Source organism: Canis lupus, chromosome 22, assembly GCF_048164855.1.
Source record: "Canis lupus baileyi chromosome 22, mCanLup2.hap1, whole genome shotgun sequence".
Classification (NCBI taxonomy): Eukaryota; Metazoa; Chordata; class Mammalia; order Carnivora; family Canidae; genus Canis; species Canis lupus.
The window spans coordinates 8,131,105-8,155,683 of record NC_132859.1 but is presented as its reverse complement, the minus strand read 5'-3'; the positions used below and the strand labels follow the sequence as shown (position 1 = coordinate 8,155,683).

General features: G+C 38.5%; 1 long non-coding RNA gene across 2 annotated transcripts in view; it reads right to left on the bottom strand.

Moving 5' to 3' along the window:
• Positions 1–24,579, bottom strand: part of LOC140613853 (uncharacterized) — a 40,772-nt gene that overhangs the window by 5,245 nt on the left and 10,948 nt on the right. The window contains exon 1 of one of the 2 annotated variants that reach the window (XR_012014741.1): positions 20,327–20,463. The exons of the other annotated variant lie outside the window; for it this stretch is intronic. This is a non-coding gene — a long non-coding RNA (uncharacterized lncRNA). Of the gene's footprint in view, positions 1–20,326; positions 20,464–24,579 lie in introns of those variants that run through there. 2 annotated transcript variants of the gene reach the window in all.

Genomic DNA, 24,579 nt, shown 5'->3' with positions numbered 1-24,579 from the left:
TTTTTGCAAAAAATAAAAGATTTCATTAAGTCAGTTATTTTTAGAGTATACAGTAGCCCCCACTTATTCACAGAGACTATGTTTCAAGACTCCCAATGGATGTCTGAAACCAAGGATATTACTAAATCCTATATATACTATATCTTTCCTCTACATGCATACCTATGATAAAGTTTACAAATTAGACACAGTAAAAGATTACCAACAACACTATTAATAAAATAGAACAATTATAACAATACACTGTAGTAAAAGTTAAGTGGATATGGTCTCTCTCCCTCGGAATATATTATTGTACTGTATTCACCCTTCTTATGATGACGATAAAATTCCTTGTGATGAGATGAAGTGAGGTGAATGATACAGGTATAATGACATAGCAGTCGACTACTATTGACCTTCTGATAATACGTCAGAAGAAGGATCAGTTGCTTCTGGACTACAGTTGACCATGGATAAGTGAAACCCCAGAAAAACTACCAGATTTGGAATCTTGTGTAACTGGTAGACCAATTAACAACTGGGAAAAAAAAAATCAACAATGATCATATGTTAGGGGAATTACTTGGAAATCCAAAGATTAAGAAAAGCAGTAGGGAAACTTATTGAAACCCTTTGATTATTTCTGCATGTTAAAGTGAAGGGTATTCTGTGTGTTGTTAATTTTTGCTAGAAAAGTTATGTGCCCTAAAAAAAAATTTTAAAAAGCAATACTTGACCCAGTTTTTATAGATTTCAAGGACTAGCCCTTCATTTCTATAATAACCTAAATTTGGTTATGTATAAAATAAAATTATTTTTATAATTTTTTAGTTCTAATAATCAGATATAGTCTAAGTCAAACTTCTTCCTGTGAAGTTTTGAACCCTTTTGAGTGGATTGATTTCAGTGGCTTTTTTTCCATTACCGAGAAATAGCCTTCCTATAATCTGCATAAGCTTTCATCCTTCTCTGGAGATGTATTAAAATAACATTAAAATTAAATTAATTTCAGTGATGTATTTTCACAGCTTTCTTAGAAAGTCTATTATATCAAATGAAATTAAACCTGAGATCTTCACGGGAGTATTAGTTTTTTCTTAGATATGAGAACAAGATGAATCTGTAGTTATCTGCTAGATACTGTTTCATCAAACATTTATGGATCACCTGCTTTTTTTTCAAGGCAGTGGGCTAAAGCACTGTGGGAATTATAAAGATAAACTGACTCTGTGATGAAAACATTAACATATGTATTTTCATCCAAGGTCACTGGAAGTTTACACCACTGTGTCTACCACCACCGCCATCACCTCCACCATCACCATCATTACCTTCACCACCACTATTGCCACCATCATCACCTCTACTGCCGTCATCACTGCCACCACCACCTCTACCATCATTACTTCCACTACCACCTTCACCACCACCTCTACCATCATCACTTCCATTATCACCACTACCACCCTCATCACCACCACCATCTACAGCACCATCATCTCTACCATCATCACCACTACCACCACCAGCAGCAGCCACACAGATCTAACAATATAAAACACATTTATTTAAAAAAATTGGAATTAAATAAAGAACTTAACTCTAAAGTAATTTGGACAAGATCTCTCATTCATTTAATTCAGTTGTATTTCTCTCGGCAAATATTCCATATCACCAAATGATATGCACCCCGTATCACCCCGTTTTCTGGGTGAAATGTACTGAAATTTTCAGAGCTGGTTTTTCAGCATTCTGACATGCTAAGAGGAAATTTTAAGTGTGAAGGACTCATAGAAATTCCAAATTTTCATTTCTTAGATCAGGACAATGAAGCTCAAAGAGGTGAAGTGACTTAGGAGTCACTGTGAGTAGACAAGGACAGATCAAAATAAGAACTCAATCCTCAAGATGTACTCACTGCCCAGGGTCCTCTCTCCTACTGACTCCTTGGAGTAGGAAGACCAAGTAAAGACTACCATCAGTTGTGCCTGAGGACAAAGTTATCACACCTCTTAGGCAGACTGAAACTCTCTGAAGAAAAGGAGAAAGTGCAAATCTTCTCCCAGGAGACCTTTGTTAGCTTAATTTGTGTGGCCGGTTATGTAAATGAAGAGGCCTTGCAAGAGGATGGGGTCAAGAGTTTTCTGGGGGTTCAGCTTGGTAATGCTGCGTGGCCTGGAAAGAAAATGATACTTTGCACTTGCATAATGCTTCTCATCCCTCCAAGAATAACAAATGCAACTTTGTAGTTTCAGCCAAATACTGCAAAGTACTTCACAAATGTTTAACTCAGGAATCCTCTGAACAACCAAGAAAGGAAGACTTCTGAAAGGAAGGAAGAAAACAGCTCTCATTCTCATGATTCAGGGAGGTGTCTAAGGTCAGATAGATTCCTACACCTAGCTGAGACACCACCGGCAGGACTCTAGACATGCAAACACATTCCTTTTTGAACACTTTCTAAAGTGACCTGGACACGGGATTTTGAAAAGAGCAGAGGTGGACCAAAAAGCCCCTGCTTGTTCTTCCAGCCCAGCGAATCTATGAAGCTTTTCACAAGAGGTTTGGTTCTGAGGCTTTCTTTAAAGGTTCTTGGAATTCTCTTCAAAGATTTTTGGCATGTCTCCCGAAAGAATTTATTTTTTAAAGATTTTATTTATTCACAAGACACACATACACACACACACACACACACACACACACACACACAGAGACATAGGCAGAGGGAGGAGAAGAAGGCTCCATGCAGGAGCCCAATGAGGGACTCAATCCCAGAACTTTGGGATCAGATCCTGACTCTCAACCGCTGAGCTGCTCAGGCGTCCCTCCTGAAAGAATTTTTTAAAACCATGAATCCCTTGACCAAATTGCTAGTTGACATCTAAAATATTTCATAGATTTAAGTAATTGCAAAGGCTATAATTTCCAGCATATTATTAATATATGTCTTTTAAATTATAGTTATACTTTTTAAAAAATATCCAATTGAATCTAGAATCCAAACAATTTGATGCCCATCATCATCCATTTACACCCATTTACACCTGGATGGCCAGTTGGTTAAGCGTCTGTCTTCAGCTCAAATCATGATCCCAGGGTCCTGGGATTGAGCCCCACGTTGGGTTTCCTGCTCAGCAGGGAGTCTGCTTCTCCCTCTCCCTCTGCCACTCCTCTGCTTGTGCTCTCTCAAATTAAATATATATATATATATATATATATATATATGCATATACATATATATAAACAACTACTTTAACAATCAGAAATTTTATATCATTCTCTTTTCTCCTTAAGCTTGTATTCTTATACCACTTCTCCTATGTACTTTTATCTATATTATTGTGTCCAAAGATCTTCTTATTCATTATTATATTTTTCTGCAATAAAAATGTTTGTAAATTAAATTTTAAACTTTATGTATTTTTGTTAGGCTGAGTTACAGTAGCAGGTAGGCCCAAGCATATAATGGCTCAACACAAAGTTTACTTCTTTCTTACATGATAGTCTTGGTGTGATGCTCAAATAAACAAGGTGCTCTCTTCCACACAGTGATTAAGGGACCCAATCTCCTTCTATTACATGGCTTTGCCATTGCCCTGAACAAGGATCTAGCTTGCTGGCCTACTTTTACATGCCCTGGGTGCTAAGAATAGATTTATATTTTTAAAGGGCTATTTTGAAAAGAAAAAAAAAGGCAAAATATGAGACAGAGGCCTTATATGGCCTTGTCAAGCCTAAAATAGTTATTGTCTGGCCCTTTACCAAAGTTTGCCAACCCCTTTCCTAGAGCCTCATTCTTCACTGTATCTAGCTGGTAGAAGAAGCAAAGAGTATGTGAAAGAGATTTTATGGTGACAGTCCTGGAAGTGACCCACATCACTTCCACTCACATTGGATTGCTAGAACAATTACCTGGCCATACCCTACTGCAAGGAAATTGGGAAAATGTAGGCTAGCTATGCGCCAAAAAGGGGCAGAACAAATTTTAGGAAGCAACTAATAGAGTCTACCTTTGTCAGGCTCTAACGCATCAAAAAGAATGTTATCGGGCAGGCTGGGTGGCTCAGCAGTTTGGCGTCTGCCTTCAGCCCAGGACCTGATCCTGGAGACACGGGATCAAGTCCCACATCGGGCTCCCTGCATGGAGCCTGCTTCTCCCTCTGCCTGTGTCTCTGTCCCTCTCTCTCTTTCTCTTTGCCTCTCATGAATAAATAAAGAAAAAATCTTTAAAAAAATGTTATCATTATAATTATCAGTTGTGTAAAATTTATCAAAATAACGCACATATATGATGGATTAAGATAAACATTAAACAAGGGTGCCTGGGGGACTTAGTTTAGTATTCAACTCTGGATCTCAGCTCAGGTATTGATCTCAGGTCATGAGTTCAAGCCCTGTGCTGGGCTCCATGCTGGGTGTGGAGCCTATTTAAAAATAAATAAATACATACATACATACATTACACATAAAAAAGGAAAATTTTATTGAAGATTCAGTTCTTTTTTAAAAGATTTATTTATTTATTTTAGAGAGAGGAGAGAGAGCATGCACGACGGTGACGGTCAGGGGAGGGACAGAGGGAGAGGGAGAAAAATCCTCAAGAAGACTCCACACTGAGCAGGAGCCTGACTCAAGGCTTGATCCCAAGACCCCAAGATCATGACTTCAGCCCAAGTCAAGAGTCAGATGCTCAACGGACTAAACCATCCAGTCACTCCAGAGGTGTATTTCTTAATCAGATGGATGAGACTGTTGTGTTTTCAATTAGTTCATATGTCCCAAATTAGAGCATCAGTTTTATTTCTACTTTTCATTTTTATAAATGTTATGGCCAAGAAAATTGCACAAGAATAAGAAAATAGGAATGGAAGAAGTTTTTTTAAAAGGCAGTCTTAACTAAATTATTTAAATTTATTCAAATCATCAGCTAACAACCCAGCTAAAGACTCCTCTAATTTTATGAAAGTTTTTTATTAGAAAGAACTTGACCTGCAGGATGACTTGGTAGCCAGTTGTAAAAGCCATTCACATCTGCAATTTCCAGGGAGTTTGTTAAAAATTTCTACAAAGATTTATCTAACAACTACTTCTGTTCTCTTCCAATTGGAAGAGGTGCCTTGTTGGGACACCTGGGTGGCTCAGTCAGTTAAGTGTCTGACTTTGGATCAGGTCATGATCTTGGGGTCCTGGGATAGAGCCCTGCATCGGGATCCCCACTGAGAGAGCAGTCTGCGTCTCCCTCTTACTCTGCCCCTCCTCCTGCTTGTTCTCTCTCTCACTCTCTTTCAAATATAATAAAAATCTTTTTAAAAAGTGCCTCATTGGGATCCCTGGGTGGCGCAGCGGTTTGGCGCCTGCCTTTGGCCCAGGGCGCGATCCTGGACACTCGGGATCGAATCCCACATCGGGCTCCCGGTGCATGGAGCCTGCTTCTCCCTCTGCCTGTGTCTCTGCCTCTCTCTCTCTCTGTGACTATCATAAATAAATAAACATTTATTTAAATAAATAAATAAATAAAAATAAAAGTGCCTCATTTACTTTGTAAATAAAAATATTGATTTTAATATATCTTTCCCAATACATTACTTTTTAAATGCTTTTATTTTAAGACATTTAAAATATTTTTGTCAGAAGCTTGGGCTGCTGATCTAGCTCTTTCAACTTAATAGGAAATACTTTCCATACAGACTAATTGGAAAAGGAAGTCCTCATTGTCAAAGCCATCAGCTAAATCAGACTTATGTTCTGTTGGAAAAGTCTGAATTTATTTATAAATTCCAATAAGTAAGTTAAAATGTAATTTGAGGAATAGTATGAAATCACTGAAAAATCACGGAACACATAAGATAAATTACTAAAAGCCATATGTCAGGATATACAGCTAATGTAATTAATTAATGTATCCATTTAAAATATGCATAAAACTTATCCTGGTGCTCCTTTGGTAAATGTGCATGTCTGCAGGTAATGAATTCTGGGGGGATTAAATAAAAATCACACATAAAAAATCAGAGAATAATCAATTAAGTTTTTTAAAACTTGGGAAGCCTGAGTAGCTCAAGGGTTTAGCATCTGCCTTCGGCTCAGGGCGTGATCCCGGGATCCAAGATTGAGTACCACATCAGGCTCCCTGTGAGAAGCCTGCTTCTCCCTCTGCCTACTATGTTTTTGCCTCTTTCTGTGTCTCTCATGAATAAACAAATAAAATCTTAAAAAAATGTTTTAACTTATTACATTCCAATGTTCAATAAAAAAAGAGAAAGTATGAACAGAAAAACTAGCCTGATGGTTAGCATATAATTTTATACTGTGTTAGTAACAGTGAGAAAATATAATGTTTTAAAAGAATAAACGAGAATTGACTACCACTGGAAAAATATTCCCTGATGTCATTTCATATATGTAAGTTTTAGTTACTCTATTCAACGTGGCCCATATAATATAAAGAAAGCACATGAAAATTTTATCCATAAGCTTTATTTAGCATATTAGAGAATGTAGTAGTCTCAGAAAACATTTCAATTAAATTTTTAAACATTGCATATCACCCCCTCAGGTTGCACAGGTTTAGAGAGCATCATTCACACCGTATTCTAAAAAAGGTGAACGACACTCAGGAATGTGTATGAGAATCAGACATGTGTCCCATCTAGCTGTGCCACGCAGCCCTGTTTGAGCATCAGAAACCTGCACAACTTCTACTATGCATAGATGATTCTTTCCAACTAATAGTACCTCCTATGGCTGAATTTTGAGAATAACTGAAAACAAAAAGAAGACACCATTTTCAGCACTTGAAGTATCCTTTGTTTTGCTATTATGAGTCTCTCTCAAGAGTTACGCATTCTTTGACAATAATCAGGGAAAAAGATACTGGATCACACCACCAAAACACTCACAACATATCTGAATTCAGAGCCTCCCAGCACAGGCCCAAATACCCTAGGTCTAAAGCCACACTTCACCCTTAATGCAAAGATCTACCTGGTGATTTTGCTTAATCATTAAAGGAGACTTTCCCCAAACCAATACTTCAAATTATCCCTTTGTTTTTGTTTTTCTTTTCCCCCATTCCCCAGAGGTTCTCAAGATCCTGGAGGTAATATTACAAGGTAAGATCTAAGATGGGTAAGAAGAAGGGAGGGTTTTGTTTGTTTGTTTGTTTTGAAATGCACAATGAAAATGAAAAATTTGTATTACTTCATGGCTAGTTTTCAGAAAGAACAAGCTGAAAATCTGGGAAACGATTCTCTTAAAAAAATAAACCCATGTGTATATACCCTCTTGGAGAGTTGCTTAACTCAGTTTGAAGATTGCTCCTTTGGGGAGATTTCTGTAAATTATGTCTTTGGTTGGACAAAAATAAATGTTTAGGTGAGACCACACACATCTGTTTTCTAGTCTGGTTTAAAGCCAGTAATCCTGGTGCCAGCATTTGACATTCCAATCTCCCCAGGCCTTCCAACTCTTATGATCTGTGCTTTGAAATTTTTATGTTAAAAGGCACCTGCCTAGCTCAGTGGGTAGAACATGTGACTCTTGATCTCAGGGTCATGAGTTCAAGCCCCATGTTGGGGGTAGACTATTTTTAAAATTAATTAATTAATTAAGGACCTCTTTCCATTAAAAAAAGATGTTAAAAAATTCTATGGTAAGATTTAATGTTTCTCTGAAGGTCAGAGAGAACCAATGACATTTTTTGACAAAAGGGTTATGTGGCAAATTAGTGTTTTTGGAAGATTAATCTGACAACACTGTGTAAGCGGGCTGTGAGGGAAAGAATGTTGGGAGACCAGTTAGGAAGCTATTATATTTGTCCCTGAGGGAGGTCACAAGGACTAAATGGTAGGAGGAAACCAGAATGACATAGCTTCCTTCTTTTTATTTCTTCTTCCTTTCTTGTTAGTAGAACTTTTATTTGTATTTCCACATCTCACAGAGGATGACTCTATCCTTGGCTCAGGGACATACCCTGATTGGTCTAAGTCAGTCATGAGAATCCTATACTCCTTGACATTGATTGTTTTATTTTTCTAATTTTTAAAAATTTTTATGTATTTATTCATAAGAGACACAGAGGCAGAGACACAGACAGAGGGAGAAGCAGGCTCTGCATGGGGAGCCTGATGTGGGACTCCATCCCAGGACCCCGGGATCACAATCTGAACCAAAGGCAGACGCTCAATCACTGAGCCACCCAGGTGCCCGATATTGATTGTTTTAGAAATGATCCTATGAGCCAGTTTCGGTCAATGAGATGTGAGAAGTCTGCTAAGGGACTTCTAGGACAGATTTTGTCATTCTTATTAGACATATAGGAAATCGTGTCCTCTCTTTGTCTGTACATTAGGGTGTCTGGTTGTGATGCCTAGAGCTCCAGCAACCATCTTACAACCAGAGGGCCTGAAGATCAAGAACATTCAAGATCCCCAATCATGAAAGAAAATTCAGTCTCTTTCTTATCGAATCACAGCATATTCTTTAATTAGATTTTTTTTTGTGTTTTTCTCATTAAAGAGAAACAAGAGAAAAAAAAACATTAGAGTAGATGCCCTATTTGATGATAATAGCCCTAGGTTTAGTATGTCAGGTTTTGTGCAGAATGCTTGCATGTTGTTGCCAGTCCTCTCAGCAACCCTGCCAGGGAGATATTGTTAGATTTACAGATGAGGAAAATACAGAATTAGATTAACTTATCCAAGGCCACAGTTAGCTAGAATTCTAAACCGAGTCTGCCTGCTACCAAGGCACATACCCATTTTGCCACATACCACTTTTAAAAATATATATTTTTATATATGATTTATCATGAGCTTATCATTTCACTCTCGCCTCAACCTGTTTTTCACCTTACATTCCCTCTATTGAGAAGTGCCATTACAGCCAACTGGTGGTTGAAAACTGGAATTTGTACATCATCCTCACAGTTTCCATCCTCTGTTCCAATGCAATTCTACTATCTAAACATCTCGCTAACCCTATGCTTCCAAAACTTCTTTTGCATCATGGCACACAACTTAAATTTGTGAAACTTGGACTTGATCTGACTGAAATAATTTATTTTTAGAGTAGTTTTTAAAAACCAGGGAATGAACACATAGGTTCATAGCTAACTCACAAAAACCAAGAGCATTTGGTTGGTGTGTTTAGGCCTCCATGCCCCTCTGGATCTAAGGTCTGAAGTGCTGGAGGGAACCCCCAAATTCCTCTCTTTCTCACCTCTCTTCTTTTCTGTTTTATTTTTCTCTTAAAGGTCAGCTTTCTCAGTTTCCCTACTCACTTAGGAAATAAGTGAAGGTGATTACACCTAATGGATGAAGTGGAAGTTTCTTAATACTAGTTCCATGGTCCCAAATGAAAGGGCTCATTGGCACAACTTGGATCAAGCAGTCATTCTTTGTCTAGTTGACTTAAAATTTTTTTCAGCGGTATTGAGGTATAATTAACAATTACAGTTTTAATATTACATGTATAATATGGCAATTTGACATATGTATACATAGTGAAAGGATCTCACCATCAAATTCACATCCATCACCTCGCATGTATACTTTTGTCGTGGTGGTTATCAAAAACATTTAAGTTCTACTCTCTTAGCAAATTTCAGCTATACAAAATAGTATTATCAACTATAGTCATCATTATATACTTTTGATCCAGATCTTATTCATCTCATAAATGAAATTTTGTACCATTTCACTAACTGCTCCCTATTTAACCTTACCTTCCAGACCCTGGCAATCACCATTCTACTCTTTATGAATTAAAACTTTTTGTTTTGTTTTTTAGACTCCACATATAAGTGATACCATGTGGTATTTACCTTTCCTTCTCTGGCTTGTTTCGCTTATCATAATGCCCTCCAGTTTCATCCATGTTATCATAAATGGCAGGACAAATGGATGTTGCTGAAGAAGTCTTATTATATATATACAAGGTTGCTCCCACTATCATTATGTGGGTGGAGTAAAAGGTAGAATTACTAGACAAGGCAGTGTTGTAATCAATCATGGAGAGAATCAATAAAAAATTAAGCCAGGATTGGAACACAGGACTCCAAGTCTTTGCAATTTCTCTACCAGACAGGGATAACTTTAGACAAAATGGCAACTCAGGAAAGTAGCATTCTTGCTGACCCCTTCTGTGTCCTGTGTTTATCATCTGTGTGCCTGGATTAGAAGGTGATTTGCTGGGCTCATTATCTTTGTCATGTAATCACATATACTTGTATTATAGAATACACAAGTTTGCCTTTGATTTTGTTATATATCAGCAAGAATAGACACATTTCCTCTTGGCACATCTTAAATGTGCCCTACATCCAAAAAGAAGCACTGAACAAATAATGCAAAAAGTCTTTTGGCCATTGTCTGTCTGGGCATGGCAGGCTTGCTCAATACAAAGAACCTGTGCTTTGGAGAAAAATTCTAAAAATCTTGCTTTTAAATGCACTTCAGGTTTCAATAACTTTGTAATCTCAGGTAAGTTAATCAACCTCTCAGAGACTCATCTTTTTTCATATGCAAACTGGATATAATAATAGCACTTGCAGAATTGTTTGGGAAGATTAAATTAGACCATGTATATAAAGCACCCAGCAAATAGCAGGTACTAAGTAATAGCAATTACTATGATTCTTTGATTTTCAAAGGCAGTTTTCTTCTCAACTTTGCTCTTGTAAACCAGAAAAATACTACTAAACACATTCTGATTGTCTAATGAAAGAACAAGCAAGATCAGTCTTTCTTTGACTATGGAGGCCAAAAATTAGCTTAAAGGACTTCTGTGTTGGGCAGTCCGGGTGGCTCAGCAGTTCAGCACCGCCTTCAGCCCAGGGCGTGATCCTGGAGACCCAGGATTGAGTCCCACATCAGCCTCCCTGCATGGAGCCTGCTTCTCCCTCTGCCTTGTCTCTGCCTGTATCTCTGCCTCTCTCTGTGTGTCTCTCATGAAAAAATAAATAAAATCTTAAAAAAAAAAAAAAAGGACTTCTGTGTTGACTATTACTTATCAGGCTGGCCATTGCCTCTCTGAAATACAGGGGCTGTTGATTCTGTTTTGCTGTGAGGCTGGCCACGTGCCACATAATCCAGAGCCACTCAAGTCACTGCCTGAGTTGTTCCCTACCCCTGAGATCAGCTCTGCTAGGAGGGTATCCATTGTAAGAGTCCTCACTTTGGCAAATAAAGTCAAGGCTTAAAATATAGAAGGTATTGACATTTACCATGGACCTAAATCCTCGCTCATCTTATTACTCACCTGGTCATTTCTGATGCCTTAAGTCCAAATCCACCCACACTTTACTATATAGAAAGATGATAGAATATAAAGTTCCCTACCAAAATAGATAGTGAAATGTAAAAGTTTCTCATTATAGAGATTTGAATCATTGGAGATTTCTCCCTTAAGAGTTGCCAGGACATGAGCTGAAATGAATAGATTTAGGGACTTGTGTTTGGAAGACTCGGGTGTTGTTAAGGAGTATGTCACAAAGTGGGAGCCTGGATTTCAGAGCCCATCTGGGGCACACATGTTGTTTACATCTATAACCACATAAAAGGTGATGAACAACCCAAGAAGGTTTTGCCAACAAATAGAAACATTTACCACACAGCAGTTGTAGTGGCCAAAATATTAAATACTGGCTGGAAATTAATGAATACATTTATAAAACTATTCAAATAGATTGGTTGATCTCATCAGAATTCTTTGATCTGGGATTCTGGCAGAAAAAAATCTAATTTTTCAAATAAATTGTTAAATTAAGAATATCTTCTATGAAAAATGCTGAATAAAGATAGATGATTGAACAAATATCTGTGTCCCTCCCCCAAATATTCTTTAAAATAGAAATAAAGAGATTTTTAAAAATTAAAAGGAGGAAATAATGATAGTAATGAGATTTTAGAAGCTGAAAAATAAGACAATTGTTATCTGATTTAGCAGATTGAGAAAGCTAAGTCCTAAACCAACAGAGGGGAAAACCAGGAAGCAACCCCTTCCCAGGATAGGCCACACCAAAGTACCCTCCCAAAGGCAGATTAGTTGACTGCCTCTCCCCAGTCCCACCAGAAGACTTGTGGTTTTCTTCTAAGGAGGGTATAATAAAGGTCCCTAAGCCAGAATTAGAGGCACTAAGTATGATTAAGATGGGAATACTATATTGAAAACAGAGAGATGTGAGAAAAAAGGTTTATATAATGAACTATTATGATCCCAGTCCACTTCCAGAACGCTGGCAGCTTGGGATAACCCACCCCCTGTAGACAGAAAAAGAGTCATTGTTTACCCATGGAAAACTTAAACAGACCAAGAAGAAAAGACCTAAGGACAATGACATCTCCTTCCACCCCCATATAAATGACCCATGCAGATCATCCTAAAGACTGAAATCCTAAAGTTTCATCCATGGCACAGAACTTCCCATCAGATCTAAAATATTACAGGATCACCAGACATCTGAAGAAAGTATCTACCAGGAAATATAGAGACAAAAAACACAACGAGAAACAGAAAACAAAAAACAAAACAAAACAAAAAACTACAGAGGAAACAGAGACTATGGAGCAAACTAAAAGCTTAAAAAAAAAAAAAAGAACAGAGAAAGGCAAATATTAATGTCTTCAGAGAAATAAAATAGATATTACAAGAATTGACTGCTATAAAGAGAATCAGTAGAGAGGAAAAAAGAGCTCTTGAAAATTTAAGATATGGTAAAAGAATTAAAAAGCTTAACAGAAGGATTAAGGTGATAAAGTTGAGGAACTCTCAGAAAATAAAGCTGAGAGACAAAGAAAAGGATAAGAGGAAAAAGAGAGAAGACAACTGGAGAATTAGTCTAGAAGGCTCATTATGCTAGTAAATAGGAGTTCCAGAAAGAGAGCGCAAATAAATAACGTGGAGGAATTCATAATAAATCAACAATTCAAGAAAACTTCCAAACCCAGGAGACACAAGCTGCCAGATTGATAGGGTCCAACAAATCCCTGGTGCAATGGTTTAAAACAGACTAACACCAACGCATAGGATTGTGAAATTTCAGAACCCTGGAGATAGGAGAAAATCCAACAAACTTTCAGCGGGGAAAAGCAGGTGTCATACAAAGAACCAGGAGTCTGAGTATTGAAAAACCGCATGAGGTGGTAATTATTAATTCATATAAGAGACAGAATATCACTTTAGTTTCTACCAAATAAAGTGGAACAGTAGGTAGAACTCTAGAGGAATAAATACTTGGGGAGAAATTCTCATTTGAAAACCTACATTTGTAGACCAGAAACTGAAAGCAAATGCTCAATGTTTGGAGTTGGATTGAGAAATAGATCATGGCTAGGATTTCTTCTTGATCCTTGGATATCAACAAAACCACAATCATAATAGCTACCTTGGGCCAGGCATCTCACTAAGCACTTGTAACACGCATTATTAGCTTGTATACTCTTTTCTTTTCTTTTTTTTTTTTTTGGTGGGGAGGAGAGGGAGAGGGAGAGGGAGAGGGAGAGGGAGAGGGAGAGGGAGAGGGAGAGAAAATCTTAAGCAGGTTACATGCGGGGGAGGGGGGACAGGGCCCTCTCTCAGGGCCCTGATATCATGACTCGGAGATCATGACCTGAGCTGAGATCAAGAGTCAGATGCTTAACCAAGTGAGCCACAAGGGCACCCCAACATGTATACTCTTTATAAAAATCTAAATAGGCAGAAGTAATGACCACAATTTTACAGACTAAGTTATGCTAATTAAGTAATTTACCCAAGGTCACACAAACCTAGCATCTAGAATCCAAACTCCAAAACCCATTCTTTCAATGGCTATGCCATGCAGCCTTGGGGAATAAAGTTCATATTTAAATATTTCAGTCATAATTTTTATAATTGTTCCTGCCAACAGCGACTTCTTAGAGACAGCAAAACTATGTGTACCAGAACTCTATCTTATATCCTTATATTTTGAGAGAGAACAAAGAGGAAAGGTGGAGATTAACTGAAAACTATTATGAAGTAACATAGTCGTTCATGATTCTTCAGAAAAGAATATTGGGACGCCTGGGTGGCTCAGTGGTTGAGCGTCTGCCTTTGGTTCAGGGTGTGATCACTGAGTTCTGAATCGGGCTCCCTGTGGGGAGCCTGCTTCTTCCTCTGCCTGTGTCTCTGCTATTCTATGTTTCTCATGAATAAATAAATAAAATTTAAAAGAAAGAAAGAAAGAAAGAAAGAAAGAAAGAAAGAAAGAAAGAAAGAAAGAAAAGAAAAGAAAAGAAAAGAAAAGAAAAGAAAAGAAAAGAAAAGAAAAGAAAAAAGAAAAGAAAAAAAAGAAAAGAGTATCTTGGTTAGCTAGCAGGATTTCTAGGAAAAATTTTAAGAAAAGGAAAGCCTCAGAGATAAGGGTCCAGAAGAGAGTAGCAATATTTCAGGTTTAGCTGGCCTACCACTCAATTGCTCAGTGGTATTAATGCCCAAACTATAAGAGTGTTTTGCACAAGCCTTTTATAAGTTTGCCTGGCAGCCATTTTCATATACACAACCCCCCCCCCCCCCACCGCATACTGAATTTTCCACATTAATGTGCTTCCATTGTTCTCAGTTGGGCCTGCAGTAACTTTAGCCCTCTTCCAGATGTTTCCTGACATCAGCATCCAAGATGTGCTGGCCAGCTGTCTTTAAAATTGCAGGAACTCTGTGTTGTGTGCATTAGTTATGCAAATGGCAAAGCAAGGAAGAGAGGCCAATGTAGAGGAAAAAAAAGAACCCGGGGAGGGATTGGACCAGGACTTTACTGGCACATGTAATGTAGGTAGAAAGCCAAAATAGCAAGCTGTCTTTGATCAAAACCCCCAGCAGCCTTCACCACCACTCCCTACACCGAAAGGTCAGTGTCCTCAGTTCCCAGGTCAGGACTGGATTTCTGGAAGTTTCCTCACTCTGTTTTGGTGACTTAATAGATCCACACTGAATACCCACAGATCTACCAACCCTTTAACCAGTTTCTCCTTTGCTCTAATTTCTCAACTGAAAAATATCTGCATAGACCAGAGAACAATTCCCCAATGTGTAGTCTTCAGTAAATTAATAGATGTCTCACGAAAAAAAGGGTTGGGCAGTCAAATGAGTTTAGAAAAACCTGGGTTAAACAAAGTTAAGCAATTCTCTTTCCCAAATCTCAGGGCCTCTGATACGCTCACGGGCACTGGCACTGTCAGAGGGAACCAGTTTTCAGAAGACTGAGTCCCCCAAGAAAATGCTGGACAACGGGCGATGTGGCTTCTCAGCCCCAATCACCTTCTCAGATGCCAAACTAACCACCTACTGGATAGTTCTGCATAACACACACATTACTGAACTCACAATCGCCTCTTCCACTTGCTCAGGCTCCAGCTTCCCTTTCTTGGGTAATGGCAGTACCATCACCATCCTCCTAGGGCAGTCATCCGTCATGTTTCCTTTGTCCTCATCTTTCCCGTCCCCCATCGAATCCACCCTGCAGGAAAGGGTTACTGCTTTATCTTCCTAGCTCCTCCGTGGGCACAGATCAGCAGCCTCAGACATGCATCCCTAGCTGATGCCCAAACTTTCCTATTTGGTTCACTCAGAAACTGTACCTGAGCTTGTCAATGACTGAGCCCAGGCCTTCTTTACCCAATGGGCAGGCAGCCTTTTAAATTCTCTGTTCCTCTGAACAATTAGAGAATCACAGTGTTCTCAGCCCCATTATGATGGGTTCCTTGTCTTAGTTTTTCATATTTTTGTTTGGTTTTATTGGTCGGTTGATTTTTATCAGTTTGTTTTATTTTTAATTGTGGTCAAATGCACATAACATAAAATTTAGCATCTTAACCATCTTTAAGCGTATAGTTCATTGGCTTTTAAGCACATTCATGTTGTGGTACAACCAACCCCAAGAACTCTTTTCATGTCGTAAAACTGAAACTTTGTACTGATTAAACAATTCCCAATTTTGCTCTCCCCCTCAGCCCCTACTATTTTCTACAACCACCATTCTGCTTTGTCTCTAAATTTAACTACCCTAAGAACCTCATACAGTATTATGTACCTCATTCAGTATTTGTCTTTTTGTGACTAGCTTATTTCACTTAGTATAATGTCTTCATAGTTCATCTATGTCAGAGCATGTGTCAGATTTCTTTCCTTTTTAAAGCTAAATAATATTCCATTATGCATGTATACCACAATATATTTATCCATTCGTCAATGAACACTTGGGTTGTGTCTACCTTTAGCTGTTGTTTATAATATTTCTATGAATAGGGTGTACAAGTGTCTCTTTGAGACCCTGTTTTCAATTCTTATGGATGTACACCCAGAAGTGGAATTGCTGGATTACATGGTAAATCTATCTTTAATAGATTGCAACCTAGGGTAGATTACTTAACATCTGTGTTTTGGTTTTCTCATCCATAAAATAGATTTAATTATAGCACCTATGTTGTAGGGTTTTTGTTAAGATTAGAAGAATTAATAGCTGCAAAGCACTTATAAAACATTATAATTATCCCTTTTTAACAAAAGAAGAATGTGAGGCATAAAGAAGTTAAGTAACTTTCCCAAGTTCTCATGTCTCCTAAGGAGCAGAGCCAGGATATTAACCCAGGCTCAGGGCTGAAGTCTGTTCTCTTAACTACTGTGCCAAAGTGATTTCACTTCCCAGTTCTAGGACACTTTTACAAATGAACTCCACCTAAGCTGATTATGTACTGATTCACCTATAAGGGCACAGTTTGAGAGGAAAACTAAGGAGGGTAGGGGAGGGAGCCCTACATACCAGAAAAAAAGAACCACCAAAATCTTGATATATACTGACAAAAGTATAGGAGATCAGTAGTAAAATCACAACAAATAATTCTATTATTATTAGCATGACTTGTTAGAAGTGATAATAAACCAAGTAGATTCACTTCTGTTTATTTTGAGCTGCCAGGTGTCAGCAACTTGTAGGGGGTGTGTCTATGAGTAGGGTTGGGGGTGTGAGGGGGGTATGTGTGCTGGGAAGTGGGGGGACATGATTGTGCCCAAACTCTACCCATCTCACCAGCCACGTGACACTCACTATGTAGTTATTTCTCATTCAATAAGATGAGTTATTTCTCATCTTAGGGGTTTATATGAAGGCCATTTTCATAAGAAATAAATGCCTAAAGTGAAGGGAAAAGGATGTGTTATAATAATGTCTTACAAATAAATCACAGCTTTAAGCTCAGTACTTATGTTTCTTTATAGCAATGCTTCTAAAAAAAAACACACACATAGAAGTAGCTAACAAGTTTTCTGGCAACCCTGCTTATCGCATGGGGAAATTACACAAAACAATTAAGTAAGTGACTTGTTCAGAGAGACTTAGTAATACACTCTAGGCTTTCATGAAGATGAGCTCATGGATAAATTTGGTGATGTAGTCATTCTGAATGAAAGTGGTTCAGCTTGGCCAGATGTTTCATTGAGAGCCACAAAAGGCTGTGCAGTTACACCCAAGAGAGCTACAAGATGCATTTGTTTTGTGAGAGATGGGCCCTGGAACTTGCTATTTTATCTCCTAGAGGAAAATCTACCTCAGAGCCTGGGCGTACACAACGTGACCACTAGTTCTATCCTTCGCAGCCTTCTCCCCCTCAACTTTGCCAGCTGGGCTTCCATCCAGATCATTCACTGACCCTGCTCTAACCCAGGTTACCAAAACCCATCTCTAACAGTCACTTCTGGTTTTCTTCTCATCTGCCCTTTCAGCAGCACCAGCCAACCAGTCTCTCTTGCTTAAAACATTTTCTTCTCTTGGCTTATTTTTTTTTTTTTGAAAGATTTTATTTATTCATGAGAGACAGAGGCAGAGGTACAGGCAGAGGGAGAAGCAGGCTCCCTGTGGGAAGCCAGATGCAGGACTTGATCCCAGGACCCCAGGATCGCAAGCAGACCCAAAGGCAGATGCTCAGCCATTGACCCACCCAGGCGCCCCTCTTCTCTTGGCTTCTGTGGCACCCCTTTTCCTGGTTTTCTAACTACTACGTAGGCTGCTGTTTCTCAGTCTTCTCTGACAACTTCTTTTCCATCTGTCTGACCTCTTAACGATGGAGGGTCCTACAGCCCACAGGGATTTCATCTAGTGCCCAGCTCACAGCTCTTCAGGCTCTCTTGCTGTTTCTATAACCGATTTATACTGGCTCGGTCTAGAACGCTCTTCTTCTAGGTATCCACAGAGCTAACTTCTCACTTCTTTGAAATCTTAAAAGTTCACCTTGTCAATGAGGCCTCTCTGACTTCCCTTTTTAAATCACAAACCAGCTCCACCCTCACAATCCTAATCCTCGTCTTCCCTTTTTTATAACACTTGTCATCTTCTAAGATAATTATTATTTTTCCTTTAAAAAAAAGATTTTATTTATTTGACAAAGAGAGAGAGAGAGCGAGCACAAGCAGGGGCAGAGGGAGAGGGAGAGGGAGTAGCAGGGAGTCCACTGCGGGACTCAGTCCCAGGACTCTGGATCATGACCTGAGCCAATGGCAGACACCTTCGGTTGACTGACCCACCCAGGCGCCCCACCTGCTAAAATAATTATGTATTAAATCTAAAATCTAACCACCCTCTAGTCTTTCACAAAAGGTCCCTCCCTGCAGTCTACCTCTCTGACCTCCTCTCCTGCCATTCTCCTCATCACTCCTCCAGTTCGGTTTCTTAACAGCAAAGTAAGCTCCTCCCCAGCAAAAAGCCTAGACTTCTGCTATCCTCCACACCTGTCTCAGATTTTCAAATGGCTCAGACCTTATTAGGTAGGTCTCCGTTCAAGGTCACTCGGCAGAGAGGCCTCCTCTGACCATTCAGTCTAAAGCGGGCTTCCCAGTTACTCTATTTGTTTACTTTATTTTCCTCATACTATTCAGTGGTCTTTGAAAGCATATTATTTATGCTTATTTGTTTGTTTGTTTATTGTTGCTTACTTACTGTCTGCCTCCCTAACCAATACGAACTTCCTATTGTATTCTCGGTGCTCGGCAGTGTCCATCATGCCATAGGTGCTCCGTTTATATGTCTTGATTGAATAAATGCTGAATGAGGTTGAAGTAATAGAAAGGCAAGAAAAGGGAAGGAGAGGAAGGCAGGATTTTATTTTGTTTTTGTTTTAAATCTTGAACTATTGGGAACTTTGATAGGGAAAAGGGAAGAAGGACTGAGCAAAAACACTAATAATTCATTCCCCAAGTCAGATTTTTCTCCTAGCCACAGCTTTCTTTATGTTCAGTCCTCAATTGGGCATTTCATCAGCATTATCTTTTCCTGAATCCACAACAATTCCTGTGTTGTGATAGGATATGACCCCATTTCTTGACCACTCAGGGTGAGTGTTTTAGTTGCTGATAAAAATTTGTATCAGGAGGAAAAGCAAAGGCGCCTGGCTGGCTCCTGTGGTAGAGTATGTGACTCTTGATATTGGGGTTGTGAGTTTGAATCCCATGTTGGGTGTGGAGATTACTTAAAAATTTAAAGATCTTAAAAATTAAAAAAAAAAAAGGAAAAATAAGGGTTCCCTGCACACTTGGAATTGTGTACTCCACCTTCACATTCTTGAAACTTATGAATAAGACATTTTTAAAAATTTGACATTAGTTAATATGAGGCCAATCCAAAGCTAATTCCTTTTTTTTTTCCAAAGCTAATTCCTATAACATAGTAACAACCCTAGGTTTCCTGACTGTATTCACTACTCTAAGCCATAACTGAAATGGCAAAATAATTAACTGATAATCACTACCCAATTTACCACTAAGGAGGATGAGAAGTATTTTAGAACCAATTACACTTCAGGACAATACACACGGTATTTTGTTTAATCCTCAGAATAACTCTCAGAGGTATACGTTATTACTGGGTGATTGCTGATGTGGAAATTGAGGCTCAATCAAATCACAGTATCTGTTCAAGGTCATGCTGTCAAAGAGTAGGGAAGGGAGGGGTCTGATGCCTAGGGCTACATTTTCCCCTCCACCCACACTGCCTCCCAAGCAAACATCCAGATTTGACATATCCTGTGAATGTGAATGACTACTCTGGTGAGCAGGGTATGTGGGTAGGGTAATACACAATTCCCAGGTTATCCACAGGGGATCAGTTCCAGTAACCCTAGTGGAGGCCTATGCTGCAGATGGTACCAGACCCTATATATATTTTGCCTTTTCCTCTATGCAAACACCTGTAATAAAGTTTAATTTATAAAGTAGGTACAGTAAGAGATTAATAAATAACTAGCAATAAAATGGAACAATTATGATGGTATACTGTAATAAAAGTGATGTCAACACAATGTCTCTTCTCCCTCAAAACATCTTATTGTGCTGTACTCACCCTTCTTCTTGCAATGATGTGAATGACAAAATGCCTAGGATGAGATGAAGCGAAGCGAAGTGATTGAGTTAGGCTACTGTTGACCTTTTGCTGATTCCTTGGAAGGAGGATCATCTACTTCCCAATCTACTTCCCAATCTACTTCCCAACCATGGTTGATCACAGGTAACTAAAGCCACAGAAGATGAAACTGTGTATAAGTGGGGGACTGCTGTGCTGAAGAATGAGAAGGGGTCTGGAACTTATGATTTGGGGTTGGGTTGGAGTTGGGGGAATCGAAGTTCAGAATATATTTTCCCATGTACTTGGTATTAATTTAAAAATATATTTCATATTCAAATATTTGAGCAAAAAAAAAAGCTTTTCACACATCAGCCATTAGCAATACAGGACAATGGTCCATGCCAATTCTAAAAAAATGGAAAACAAAGAAAACTGATTTTCCTCTAATGATGTATATCTTTAATTTTTAAATCTATCAATTTATTTAACTTCTCTGAGGCAGGTGTCCATCTCATAAAGTGGAGATGTATTTCAAGCGAGTGTTGGGAGATGGATGAATGAATATGTATAAATAAAGAGCTGTACAAATATTAATTTCTCTTCCCATTATTTATACTAATCACAAAAACAGTTAAAGTAACAATAACAAAGAATGGGGATCCCAGAGGAGACTGCAACATATTTAACTAGGAATGTTTCATTTTGTTTTGTTTCAGGTAGAGGTAAGGCTGGGAGCTTCACCAACGTTTATAGCATTGTTGTCCTAGGGATATTGGTCGCAAGTTTGCTTACAAAGAAAACGACAAAACATTGAGCAAAACAATCTTTTTATCCAGTGAGGGCTATTTGTGTTGAATTTAGAAACTACCAGTTGTGATACTCTGAAGTCTCTCATCCCTTCAGCTAAATCTGATCATAGTTGTCAAAGGAACAAAAAGATTAAAAACAATCCTAAGAAATTTAAAACTACTCTAAACATACTGTGATTGAAGGATGGTGCAAAGGTAAATAAAAATATTCTTATTAGGTATTAGAGAAAAAAAAGATATTCTACGTATTTGGACTTTTACATTTTCTCTTGGAGCTATTTACTTATTGATGATTGAGACCCAATTTCTCACAGTAAACAAAAAATCCTATTTTATTTTTTTAATTTAATTTCTAGATTTCTTTTTTTAAAAGACTTTATTAATTTATTTGATAGAGAGAGACAGAGCACAAGCAGGGAGAGAGGCAGGAGAAGCAGGCTCCCCATCAAGCAGGGAGCCCAAAGTAGGCTCAATCCCCAGACGCTAGGATCATGACCTGAGTGGAAGGCAGATGCTTAACCGACTGAGCCACCCAGGCACCCCCAATTCCTAGTTTTCTTAATATCCACAATATTCTATAAATGAATAAATGTCTATCTGAGTTGTTCCAAATGTGAAGTTTAGGATAAGTTCACAAGAGTTAACAGCTTTAGAAAATGAAAATTTCTCAAAAGGGAAGCTCAACAACAAATAAAATCCTAAGGGGAGAAAAAAAACTATAAGAGTACTTTCACAAGCATCAGAGCAATGTTAACTTGACTCTTTTAAGAAATGGCCTTCTTGTTAACATATCTCATAGAGGTAACCTACTTTGCAATTTTATGGCGCTTCTGTCTCCTTTTATTTTTTATTTATTTATTTTTTTTTCTTTTTTAACTTTTATTTATCTATGATAGTCACACAGAGAGAGAGAGAGAGAGAGAGAGAGGCAGAGACACAGGCAGAGGGAGAAGCAGGCTCCATGCACCGGGAGCCTGATGTGGGATTCGATCCCAGGTCTCCAGGATCGCGCCCTGGGCCAAAGGCAGGCGCTAAACCGCTGCGCCACCCAGGGATCCCTTCTGTCCCCTTTTATTTATTTATTTATTTATTTATTTATTTATTTATTTTATTTTAAAGATTTTATTTATTTATTCATAGACACAGAGAGACGCAGAGACACAGGCAGAAGGAGAGGGAGAAGCAGGCTCCACGCAGGGAGCCCGATGTGGGACTCGATCCCGGGTCTCCAGGATCACACCCCAGGTTGCAGGCGGAGCCAAACCTCTGCGCCACCGGGGCTGCCCTTCTGTCCCCTTTTAAAGCAGTTTCACTTCTATCCTACTTTATAAGCTTTGAAGGCTAGACTAACGAATAGAATTTTAGAATGTCTTTAGCCTAAAAACAATGAAAAGTTAACAAGAACAAAAAAGATTATGAACTGATTGTTTACAAGGACGATTCTTTTGATTGTACAGATTGATAAAGGGTGGTGGGACTGCCTCCTGAGTAATCCTTACTTTCTGATTCTGATGGGTGGGTTGAACGAACCAGCCACAGGAAAGATGTCAACTGTGAGGAAGAGCAAAACGGAATTGTTCCTTTAAGCTTCTACAAGGTGCTGGAGCAAATCCAGAGGAGAAAGCTTTGCTGTGGAGGGAAAAAGGATTCTATCCTGAGATTTATGATATCTGCCCTCTGGTGCCCAAGAGGTGAAGGACAGGGTGACAATTTTCACATAACCCGTATGTAAATATGAAACTAGTTGAATGACTTTAATTTCCTGAGTAGGTGTGAGGAAGAGGTAGTGGAAGAGGATATTCACAGTTGAAGGTAAAGACATAAAAATTCATACATTTGGAAGGTCTGACTTAAGTGGAGATTTAGGAAAAGACTGTAGAGTACCTTAGGAGTATTCAGACCTTTCCTAAGCATTTATGTTTTTCTCCAAGATTTTATATCACTGTTACTAAAACAAGTAACATTATTACGCTCATTTTTGAAAGAACAGAAATTGTTATATTATGAAAGCTGGATTTGTATGAAAAAATAAGTGAACAGCAGTCCAGGGGTGGTAATTAAACAAAATTCTATCCCTAAAATTCCTATTCAGGAAAACTGGATCATTAATCCCAAAATACCATAAAATTGTTTACTCTTTTATTTGATGCCCCTGTATCAATATTACTAGGGTACCAGTCCCCGGAGATTTTTTTTTAGTGTATGTGACTGTCAGAAAATTAAAGTGCATTTTCACACTTTTTTTTCCATAATCATTGCATCAAACTTGGCACTTAAGGTCTCAAGAAAGTGGGCTTATTCTCTCAGAAAAGCAGATCAGGAAAACGGAATTGAGGGAGAAAAGGAGGCAGAGAATGGGGAGATCATTACCAGCCACTCAGCCATAGGGTGACATGGGCCATTTGCCTTCTCTTGTGACAAACTCAATGGCTCTCAGGGACTTTTTCTAAGGGTCCCCTTGTAATCTCATCTGGGCCCCTTTATTTAAGTTTTCTTTTTCTCATATTTTAATGGTAAAATAAACATAACATAATATTTATTATCATAACCATTTTAAAGTGGTCTTAAGTACACTCATATTCTTGTGCCACCATCGTCACCATCCATCTCCTGAACCCTCTCCATGTTGCAAAACCAAAACTCCGTACCCATTAAACAATAACTCTCCATTCCTCCCTGGCAACCACCATTCTACTTTCTGTCTCTATTATTTTTCTATTCTCTATTTTGTTTATTTCTGCTCTGATCTTTATTACTCCCGTCCTTCTCCTAGCTTTGGGTTTATTATGCTCTTCTTTTTCTAGTTCCTCAAGTTGTAAAGTGAGGTTGTTGATTTGAGATATTTCTTTTTTTTTTTTTTTAAGATTTACTTATTTAGAGAGCATGTACGCATGCACACACGTGCACATTGAGCAGGGGAAGCAGCATAGGGAGAGAGACTCTCAAGCATGTTCCCCTCTGAGCCCAACATGGGGCTCCATCTCGTGACCCAAGATCATGACCTGAGCCAAAATCAAGAGTCGGATGCTTAATCAACTGAGCCACTCAGATGCCCTGAGATATTTCTTGTTTTTTTGTTTGTTTTTACTATAAGCATTCCCCCCTTAGTACTGCTTTCATTGTGTCCCATAAGTTTTGGTATGTGGTGTATTTGTATTCATTCATCTCTGTTTTCTAATTTCTTGTCGAGTTCTTTAGTTTCTACAAATTTGTGAATTTTCCAAAATTCTTACAGAGTTTCAGCCATTTATTTCTTCAAATATTCTCTTAGCTACTTTCTTCTCCTTCTGAGACTTCCACAATGTGTTCTTTGGTCCATTGATGGTGCCCTACAGGCTTTGTTTCAATCTTTTTTCTTTCTGTTCTTCAGATGGTATAATTTCCATTGTCCTCACTTCAAGTTCACTGACTCTTTCTTCTTTGTGTTCGAATCTGCCTTTG